An 11838-nucleotide genomic window follows, 5' to 3' on the forward strand; every position below is an offset into this window, starting at 1 on the left:
GGTACAGTTAATGACATGCATAGTAGGATAGCACCTTTACAGAAGATGAAATATTAATAAGCCGACCTAATTTATTCTATTCTTTAAAATAAACAAGAGCTTACCTTATTGTTAATCCGTTTCTTTAAGTGTTGTTCTGAAATGACCAACTCATAATCTCCTTTACCGTTGTTGTAAGCATTATAAAGAAATTGTGCATAAGCTCTGTCCAGTTCGATATCAATGTTGTTGTGATAACTTTCGTTCAACCAAGCACCCCCTGTACTGGTAGAAGAAGATCTCTGCAAAGAAAGCACTCATTTACTGTATTCAATTTGAACCCCATAGTTGTTAAAGATCTCAATGTAGAAGTTTCTACCACCACTGTAAGAAAACGTGACAACATTGTATGGTTTCAAGTCATAATATGTGAACATTTTATGAAGGCCATTAAGACAATTCTCATTTATGTTATAAAGTGCAGTCCATAAACCACCAGACGGTAAGTCAAGAAAAATCCTGGGAGGTATTATACCACCAAAGGTTTTCCCAAAATCTCCCGGCAAACTCTGAAAAATAATACATGAAATTTCACTTTCAGCCATGTATGATAAGAATTTTAATATGAAATATTAGTAATTGCACTTACCAGAGATCCACATACGTAGGTAGAAGCATAATTCATACATAGACCGTTAAATTGTTTACAATCTTCCATGTCTACTTTTTCACTCTGTAAACTGGTTCTTCTAGATTTGTTCAGTTTTGTGAAGAAATGAATATGTTATTTGGTTCAAATGTACATTTTACTGAGTGATGTTAGAATTATTTTTTTACTATTGAATGTTAAATTTTTACACTTATTTGCATAGTAAATCACAATGAAAAATATAAGAAAGTAAAAAAAATCTTGAGGATTATTAGACATTATGAATCACCGAACCAGATTGGTCATTGCTTCAAAATAATATGTTTATGTTCAATTCTTCGGTATCGTGTAAGTATATATTATGTACCATTTTTAAATTTTTAAAGTTTATTAAATATTGTTCATGTCTTTTGTAATTCAGAACAAAAGTGTTGTTTATTAAATTCAAGATCATGTGTATATTGTAAATATACACAATTCAAAAAATTGAATATAATCCAATTTTCTCTTACGATAATATGGTTTCACAGTTTCTTTGTTTATACACTTTCACATGATTAGCTGTTCATGTATCAACAAAATGAGCGGGAAAACAAGTTCACCCAATCTAGCACCAAAATTGTATACTTGTAAGTGTAAATTTTTGTATCTATAATTTTAAAGTGTTAAGTATCTTGACCTGTTGTTTTCCTTCTCAAGCATTGAATGAGGCTTAAGTTAAAGGGAAAATCATCATAGTTTAGTGGCTCAATACAATCACTGTGCATACTACTAAGTAGTCTACAAACATCAATCAAATGTCAAGTGCAGTAGGCTATTCAATGCTTAGCAACTAGATAATAAAATTGGTCATGTATTATAAGTAAATAGGTAAGCCTGAGAACTACCTTAGTTACATTTTTCCTAATTCGAAATCATTATTTTAACTTTCAAACACAAATCAAACATGCAAATGAACCAGGTACAGATTACAATTTCAAATATATTAAGGCCACAAATGTAATTTATAAAATAAAGGATATAAGTAAATATAAAATGAAGGCAAGGTCATACGGGAAATAAATCAATAGATAGAAGTAATTTTTTACACATCAGCATAGAGGTTTTTTTAACAACCCAACTTAAAGGAGACAAGCAAAAGGCCAAAAGGCCAAGTTTAAACCATTACATAATAGATAGATTAAACCATTACAAACATTGTTCAACGGATGTATAAAAACTTAATTAAACTTAAAAACTTAATACCAACAAATTAACTTCCCCCGGCCTTAAAACCATCATCTCATCATCTTCCTCATCTCACCGTGCTCCAAATGGACCCTCTTGATCTCTTCTTTCAGGAGCTGCTGTTGCATCTCAAACTTGGCACATAACTCAGCATGTTGTTTAGCGAACGCTGCACTCATCTCCTTGTGATTGCGATTCATCTCATCCACTTTGTATGCAATAGTAGCGAGATTCTGATTCAAACTGGTCATGATTTTCTCCATTTTCTCCGAGAAAAGGAAGGTGTTCTCATTGATACCCAATGAAGAGTCATCTGAACCTCCATCACTGGAGTCCGAGCAAGTCTCGAGAGAAGGGCTGCAGTGAAGTTTAAGAGACAGTTACATGCAACAGCGTAACAACATTATAATAAACAAGACTACTAAAAAAGAACAGAAGTTTAATGAAATCATAGGAATACATGTGAAACTGACATGCTATACTTTTGCATCTCTATTGTACATAACATAAATTATTGAATGGAAATGTTATCGTACACATGCAACGGCGAATATCGCGGATTTTCAGTACAAACTACCTAGCATGCAATATAAAGATTATTACAAACACATACTGACAACATTATAATAAAATAGACTGCTAAAAAAGAACATAAGTTTAATCAAATCCTACAAAAAGATGTGAGTCAGACATGCTAAACTTTTTTATATCTATTGTAAAGAACAAATTAATATTGAATGGAAATTAAATCGTACACATGCAACGGAGAAGATCGGTATTTTTCAATACCAACTATTTAACATGCAGTGTAAAGAATTTGAGCAACACATACAGTTTGTAGATACTAATACAACTATCTCATCAAAAAATACATAACTGACAAAACTAAAGAAGATTATGAACTAAAATAAAGAAGATGAATGTAAGTAATCAAAATGCAAACCTAGCGTTAGATCCTGATGCCATTTGCGCCTTAGATCCTAATCCCATTTATGGAAGTACACTGATGCAGAGAAACCTTTTGTATTGGAGAAGACAAAGTTTAATTGTATATTGAAATGATCTGAAGTTGTATAAATACTGATTGAATGGGGAACTAAACTGTCCCTTGCGTCATTGAGCAGTTAACTTAGAAAACTGAAAAAATCATCATTCACGATAAACGTAAAAAGTAATAATTAACTGTCCTTTACCCTTCTGTGTGAAACCGAACAAAGTCTCATAAATTCAGTCTGCAAAATTGTAATATATAATAGATGATGTCAAAGATTACTAGAGCTAACAATGTCATTAACATCTATGATTAGAGTAGAAGATTAATGAATAGTTATTTTCAGTAATCAGTTAAGCTTGGGACCAACCCTAAGTTGGTTGTATTGTTATCTAAATTTGTATTATGTACTTATAACACTTAAAGTCTGTAAAAATGCAAAGGAGCAGACTGGAGTCTTTTTCCTAAAATAGTATCAAGCCTAAGGATTCTATCTGGAAGAAGATCAAGAAGATCATGCCTCAGAAAAATTTTGAAGAAGCTTGGAGTTGAATAAATCTGTTTTGAGAAAAATGTTCTAAGTCAAGATCTCTACAAGTCACAGATTTAATGTTATAGATAAGTCATTCGAGAACTCCAGAATGACTTATCGAGAAGTCATTCAAACTTCAGAGAGTACCGACAGATAAGCAATATCTACTCGACGGATGAGCTATATATCTACTCGAGGATGAACAACATCTACTCGACGGATGAGCAATATCTACTCGACGGATAAGCTATATATCTACTCGATGGATAAGCTATAAATCTACTCGATGGATGAGCTATATATCTACTCAACGGATAAGCAATATCCACCGGGAGTAGAGAAGTCAGGAAAGCTACTCGAGAACTCAAAAAGATATCTACAAGTCATTCTTTCACCAGAGAACTCAGAGTTATCGACAAGTCTATATCCATTCGAGAACTCAGAGATATTTACAATTCAAGTGAAGTTATGAAGACTAGAGATCTCGATGAGCTGAAGACCTCTACAAGCCAAACTCAATATGAAGTACTAGAGATCTCGATAAGCCTTTGTACTTATCGAGATATTAAGTGTTCTATTAATTCAAACTGGAGATCTCGAGGTACAGTCTCAAAGTACAGAATTGCAGATCAGTTTAATATCCAAGATAAACAATCAACAAACAATCCAACAGTTGGATTAACAAGTCTACAAAAATCAGCTTGAAGTGTGTGCAAGATCAATGGCAAAGATTAACTGATAGAGGAAGATTAAAGTAAACACGAGATGTTAAAGATATGCTAAGCCAGAAATGGAAGATTTTCTTTTCTATAAATATAAATGACAAGTGACAGTTTAAAAAAGCTAATAACATGTTTATTATCCACTGTGTAAAGCAGCAGTTAACTGAGTTATAAAGTTAACACTGGTCCTCTAGTTAGAAGTAACAATTTAGATTAAAAATTCTTGTAACACTCTGGAGAAGAAGCTGAGCTCTTTAACTTCGAAGAGATTAGAAATTTTGTAGCAAAACATCTTAATTTTTAATACAAAAATTAAGTGAGATTTGAAGATCTGTGTTCTTTATTTTGTGCAAGTTTAATTTGTGTATGAACACTTTTCTATACAAGATTTAATTTACTTTGTTCAACTATTATCTTTCAAGAAAAGCCTAAAACCAGAAAAACACATTCACCCCCCCTGTGTGTGATTCATTACCTAACAAGTGGTATCAGAGCAAAATCTGAAAGAAAACAGATTTAAGATCTTGGAAGAATGAATATACAGAAAATCAGTAGCATCAAAATTCCTACCTTTGACAAAGCTAACTACACTCTTTGGAAAAAGAAAATGATGTTGTTTATCAGGATGGCAAATCCATTATACATTCAGATCCTCAAGAATAGACCCTTCATTCCTATGGTAAAAGTTGAGGAATCTACAGATGGAGACATTGTCATACAGCTCATTATGCCCCAAAAGATCCTGCTGAATACACAGATCCTGAAAAGGAGAAGGTTTCCCTGGATAGCAGCTTGTAAATGATATTAATTGACTCACTTGACAATGTGATGTACAACAATATTATCAACTGTGACACTGTCAAGCAGATATGGGAAAAGATTGAGATAATGTGTGAAGGAACTGAGGAGGTTAGATCCAATCAAAGAAGGATACTGATTTCACAGTATGAGGGTTTCATGGCTAAGCCTAAGGAAAGCATTACTGATGTGTTTGAAAGATTTAACAAGCTGATAAATGACTTGCAGCTTCATGACAAATACTATGAAGCTGAAGAAGTGAACCTGAAGTTCTTGCTTACTTTCCCTGACTATTTGGAACAAAAAATCTCAGCAATCAGGGAAGGAAGAGACTTGAGCAGAATAACTCTGGAAGTTCTGTATGGGATTCTTAAAACATATGAACTAGGGATGATTCAAAGGCAATCGCTGAGGTATGGTCAAGGACATGTTGTGGATGGCTCAAGTGCTTTAATTGTTAATGAAAGCCACTCATTCAATAATGAACTAAGATACCAAACTTCAGATGCCTTATCAAGTGAGCAGAGAACAAATGATTCACAGGAGCAAGTCATACTAGAATTGGAAAAGGATGAGTTCTATACTCTTGAAGAACTGGATGAGCTAGATCAGTCAATGGCCTATCCGGCTAAAAAAATTCTCCAACATTAGAGTAAGGAAGCCAAGATACTTCAAAATTAAAGGGCAGTCTTTCAACAAAGATATCAACTAGAAAGAGAAAGGGAAGTACAATTCTGATAGCAAAAGTGGTTACAAAACTGGATCTGTTGACAGATCTAATATAATGTACTTCAGCTGTGATGAACTAGGCCATTTTGCTACAGAATGCAGGAAACCCAAAAAGGCAAAAAAAGATAAGGCTTATCTTGAACTTGAAGCAAAGTATGAAGCTCTTCTGAAGAAACAGCAAAACAGAGCTTATATTGCAGAAGGTAAAAGTTGGGATGATTCTGAAAATGATGAAGATAAAGAACTTGGAAACTATGCACTCATGGCCTTGGAGCAAGGAGAATCATCCACATCTAAATCACAGGTACCAACTCTTACCTCCACTGATTTAAATGTGAATCAATATAAGGAAACTGTTAAAAAGATGAGTACATAAATGTTTCACATTCATACAAGTATGGTTGCTGCTAATGAAGAAGTTAGCAGATTAACAAGGTTAAATGAGAAGCTTGAAAGTGAAAAACAAGAAGCAAAATTGTTGATAGTGGAGCTTGAAGCCTTGAAACAAGAAAATGGATATCTGAAAAATAAGCTCAAGTGTTCAAATGAGATTGAGGCTGTGCTAAGAGAAAAACTGAAGAAAAGTGAAGTAAAGTTGAAGTCCTTCAAGAATGCATCTGAATTGGTTGGTCAGTACCATGAGAAAAACAAACCATGTACAAACATTGCCATTGGTCTTGATTATAATACCTTAAACAGCAAGAAGAGAAACACTGGTGACAGAGGAAAAGCAACAAATAGTGAAAATGTTCCGGCAATGCTGAAAAATGTTGGGTCACCAGTATTTAAGACTTGTGAGGTAAACTTCAGTGAAGAAGAATTGATTATCAAGCAAGAAGTTAATCAAGAAATTGCAGATGAAGATAATGAGAAGAAGAATGCAGATTCAATTCAATCTTCCAAGGCTGAAGAAAATCTTATGGACAACCAAAGTACCAAGACTCCAGTCAAAGAAACCAAGATTGAAGATGCAAGTAAGAAGAAGAAAAATAGAAGTAAAAGAATGGGGAAAAACAAAAGCAATAATCTGGACTATGTTGCAGATAGGGTGTTAGTAAGCCAACTGAAGGAACTTGCAAATACAATAAAGCAGATTTAGATGATCCCTACTCATTCTGTGATAAGTTTGATTGCATCCCTTGCAACTTGAAAGTGATGAAGAGTTGTCACAAACTGAGAGTAGACCTAAAGAAAACACAAATTGAGTCTACATCAGAAAGGGAAAATGCACAACAATCATTGAACTCTATTCTATCTGAAACAAATCACTCTACTTCTGCTAAATCAGTTAACAAGAAGAAAGTACCCAACACTGCTTGGGTTACTAAACACACCTGAATCTCATTGTGTGCAGGGCAAAATGAAGAAAGTCATATGGATCATTGACAGTGGATGTTCCAGACATATGACACGTGATAAGGCCCTGCTATCACAGTTCGAGGAGAAAGCTGGCCCATTGGTGACCTTTGGAGACAACAGCAAAGGATTCACAATGGGATATGGCAAGATTGTTTTTGAAAATGTTGTCATTAATGATGTAGCACTAGTAGTTGGTCTTGAGGTAAATCTTCTCAGTGTTAGTCAATTTGTAGACAAAGGCTTTGAAGTTTTATTCAACAAAGAAGAATGCACCTTATCAGCAAGAAAACTGGTGAAATTGCTCTGAAAGGAGCAAGGAAAGGAAGCTTGTTTATTGCAGACTTGGACTCAACAAATAAGGATGGTATTTGTTGTTTCTACACCAAGGCATCAGAAGAACAAAGCAAGCTATGACATAAGAAGTTGTCTCACTTGAATTTCAAGGCAATTAACAACTTAGTCAAAAAGGAGTTAGTAAGAGACATGCCCAAGCTAGAGTTTGCTCAAGTTGAAGTCTGTGAAGCTTGTCAGAAAGGAAAGATGAAAAGATCTAGTCACAAGTCAAAAACTGTGAATTCTATTAGTGCACCCTTGCAACTTATTCACATGGACTTGTTTGGACCAGTAAATGTCTTATCAATTTCAAAGAACAGATATGCACTTGTGATGGTGGATGATTTCTCAAGATACACTTGGGTAGAGTTCATGTACTCTAAAGATGAAACTCCACATATCATAATTAAGCACATCAAGAAGATAGAAAAGCATGCTGAAGATTTTAATTGTGTGAAAAGACTGAGAAGTGACAATGGAACAAAATTCAGAAATGCTACATTAAGTAAATTCTGCAAAGGCAAAGGCATTGTTCAAGAATTCTCAGCTGTCAGGACACCTCAACAAAATGGAGTAGTTGAAAGAAAGAACAGAACATTGGTTGAAGTTGCTAGAACAATGTTGTAAGATGCCAAGTTGTCAACAAGTTTCTGGGAAGAGACTGTCAACACTGCATGTTATATTCAGAACATATATCTCATTAACAAGGCACATGGAAAGTCACCCTACTCAATCATGTCCAAGAAAAACCCTACTGTAAAGCATCTTCATGTGTTTGGAAGCAAGTGTTACATTTTGAAAGACAATTCTGAATATGTGGGAAAATTTGACTCAAAGGTCTTTGAAGCAATTTTTCTGGGATATTCACTGGAAAGAACATCCTGTAAAGTCTATGTGATTAATCAAAAGAAGATTATAGAAAGTACATATGTGACCTTTGATGATGACAAGTGTCCAGGCTTGGAATGCCTTGATGATAAAGAAGCTGAAGCCCTTACATTTGAAAACCTCAACATTGATAGTGATTCTGATGGAGAAAATGAATTCAATGCACAACAAATGATGAATGAAGAGTCTACTAAACATGGAAATCATGGTAATGGAAGCTCATCTCAAACATCTGAACTTGATGGCACAAACTCAGGGGGAGAAAGAGAAGAAGGATCTACCAGTCATACTAATAATGGAGTAAATAATGAAGACACAAGTCAACAAACTCACACTAGGAAGTGGGATAGAAGTCACACGAGAGAAGCAATTATTGGTGATCCTACTGCTGGTATGAGGACTAGAAGTGCTGCCTACATGCATGTTTTTTATCTCAAGTAGAGCCTAAGAAAATTGATGAAGCTCTGCTGGATCCTGACTGGATATCTGCCATGCAGGAAGAGCTGAATCAGTTTGAAAGAAGCAAAGTCTAGAAGTTAGTTCCTGCACCAAAGAACATAAGCATTATTAGAATAAAATGGGTGTTCAGGAACAAAATGGATGAAAATGGTATAGCTACCAGAAAAAAAAGCAAGGTTGGTTGCAAAAGGCTACTCACAAGAAGAAGGGATTGATTATGATGAAACTGTTGCTCCTGTTGCAAGACTTGAAGCTATAGGAATTTTTCTAGCATTTGTTGCACATTCAAATTTTAAAGTGTATCAAATGGATGTCAAAAGTGTCTTTCTGAATGGTGAGCTAGAAGAAGAAGTTTATGTGCAACAGCCTCCTGGCTTTGAGGATCCAAAATTTCCCAACTTTGTGTATAAGTTACTCAAGGCTCTATATAGACCAAAACAGGCACCTAGAGCTTGGTATGACACACTATCAGATTTCCTATTGAAGCATGGTTTTACTAGAGGAACCATAGACAAGACTCTCTTCTACAAGAAATATGGTGAAGATATGATCCTAGTTCGGATCTATGTAGATGATATCATCTTTGGTTCTACTAATGAAAAGCTGTGCCAAAGATTCTCCAAGCTTATGTAAAGTGAATATGAAATGAGTATGACGGGGGAACTAAGTTACTTCCTTGGACTTCAAGTCAACCAAAGAAGTGATGGTATCTTCATCAGCCAAACTAAATATATCAAGGATCTTTTGAAAAGGTTTGGAATGGTTGATTGTTCACCTGCATCTACACCTATGTCTACTGCATCAAAGTTGGATGAAGATAAAAAAGCAAGAGTGTAGACATCTCAAGCTACAGAGGGATAATTGGATCATTATTTTACTTAACAACAAGCAGACCAGACATCATGTTTGCAACATGTCTATGTGCAAGATTTCAAGCCAATCCAAAAGAATCACATTTGATGGCTGTAAAGAGTACCAAACTTGGGATTATGGTATCCTAAGAATCCAAAAGAATCACATTTTCAGATATTTGAAGGGAACTCCAAACTTGGGATTATGGTATCCTTAGGGAACTGGTTTTGAAGCTGTTGGATACACAGATGCAGATTTTGCTGGATGCAGGGTTGACAGAAAGAGTACCAGTGGAAGCTATCAATTTCTTGGACAAAGAATTGTATCCTGGTACAGCAAGAAACAACAATTTGTATCAACTTCTACAGCTGAAGCTGAATACATAGTTGCAGGGAGTTGTTGTGCTCAAGTGCTTTGGATTAGAAATCAGCTAATGGATTATGACTAGTGTTACACAAAATTCCTATCATGTGTGACAATACTAGTGCTATATCTATAGTAGTTAATCCAGTTAATCACTCTAGGAAAAAGCACATTGATGTGAGGTACCATTTCATTAGAGAACATGCTACTAATGGTACCATTGAGCTCATTTTTGTACCAACAGAAAAACAATTAGCTGACATTTTTACTAAACATTTGGATGAAGCAACTTTCACTAGACTTGTAAGTGAAATTGGAATGCTCAATTCTTCATCCTAAGGCAAGAACTCAGCTAATGTTTTGCAGCAGATTAATCTCCAGTAAATCAAAGTTAATTTGATTAAATTGGAAATTAACTGAAATATGAATTATAAATATTTCAGAAATCTCTGCATATTTGTTTTTTAAACTCAATTAACTTGGAATTTTTCAAATTCTGAGTAAACTGCTTAAGTGTTAATTTACATCCTTAATATGTAATATTAACTCAAGGCAGAATTACAATACCCAAAAGTATCTAGAGAACTGAGTTCTCGATAAGTATAGAGTGACTTCTCAACAAGTCAATTTAGGACTTCTCGAGTGAGTCTTCGATAAGTCAACTTACTGACTTCTCGAGTGACTTCTCGATAGGTTCAAAATGACTTATTGATAAGTCCTTATAGAGTTCTCTAGTTGTATTCCTTCACAGAGTTGTCTATAAGTACAAACTTAAATTTATCAATAACTCAGAACTGAGATAATTTAAATTGATAAATTATTTTGGTAAAATACTTTTGGAAAATGCATTCTAATTTTATTTTGAATTAATTCAAGTAAAAGTTAGAATTAGTTCAGTCCATTTTTGGGGACAAACTGGGTATTTATTTGACATTTCGATAAGTCAAGTTTGAGTTCTCTATAAGAGTGATTTAAAATGACTTCTCGACATGTACTTCATTTCTCAAATTGACTTCTCGATAGGCAACTCCAAATGTCTATTTTTGAGTTCTCGACAAGTCATCTACTTTCACTATAAATACCCAGACTTCTCGATTAATTTGAACTTGGAATTTTTTTTAAAATTCTAAGAAAACTGAATATTTATTACTTCATATCCTCAGTATACGAAGTTAATAAATAATAGATCAAAAGAAGCAAAAAGTATGAAAAACTGAACAAATTTAATTCATAAATTTTGTTCAAAAAATACTTTTGACATACTTTGTCTCTAATTTATCTGACTTATTGACACATTTACATACTCATGTGATTTCTTGTTTATGTGAAAATAGGTTAGTCTAATGTTGGTAGACTAGTACATTATTTATGTTGTTTTGAGTATGCTGATAGGAGTAGTTACTTTTATGTAGGGAATACTTGTTTATTTGCATGGGGAACAGTTTTTCTACATAGTGAACTAATATTCTTGAGTACTTGCATAGGGAATAGTAACTAGTCATTTCTAACTGTCATATGTGCTTATGTGATTATTACTCTTATTATCCGGGCAACTCAAGAGTCTATTGGTTTATATTTTTACTCCCTCTATAAATTAAAACGCTTCACTCTTTATCATTCATCACTCTCCTATTCTCAACAAACATCTGATTTCAAACTCACCTCCTGTTCATCTCTCTCTCACTCACTCAAATGGATGCCCCTGTCTTTTACAGACTTATTCATGGAGCTTATCTTTTAGATGAAGACCAAGTTTACTTTGATCCCTTCGGACTCCGTGTCCATCTCGGGGGGGGGGGGGTTGTTTATAGCCCCTTTGATATTCCAAGAGATATCTTTGATGAACTCTCATGGGATGATCAACTCAACATCCTTTTCTTTGAGATGGAAGTCTCTCTCGAGCAGGAGAGACTGAGAAGCAACGCCTTGCTGCTTTGGAGTTGCAGGAGAGAATCAT

The sequence above is a fragment of the Apium graveolens genome, chromosome 2 (genome assembly GCF_009905375.1).
Source record: "Apium graveolens cultivar Ventura chromosome 2, ASM990537v1, whole genome shotgun sequence".
Classification (NCBI taxonomy): domain Eukaryota; kingdom Viridiplantae; phylum Streptophyta; class Magnoliopsida; order Apiales; family Apiaceae; genus Apium; species Apium graveolens.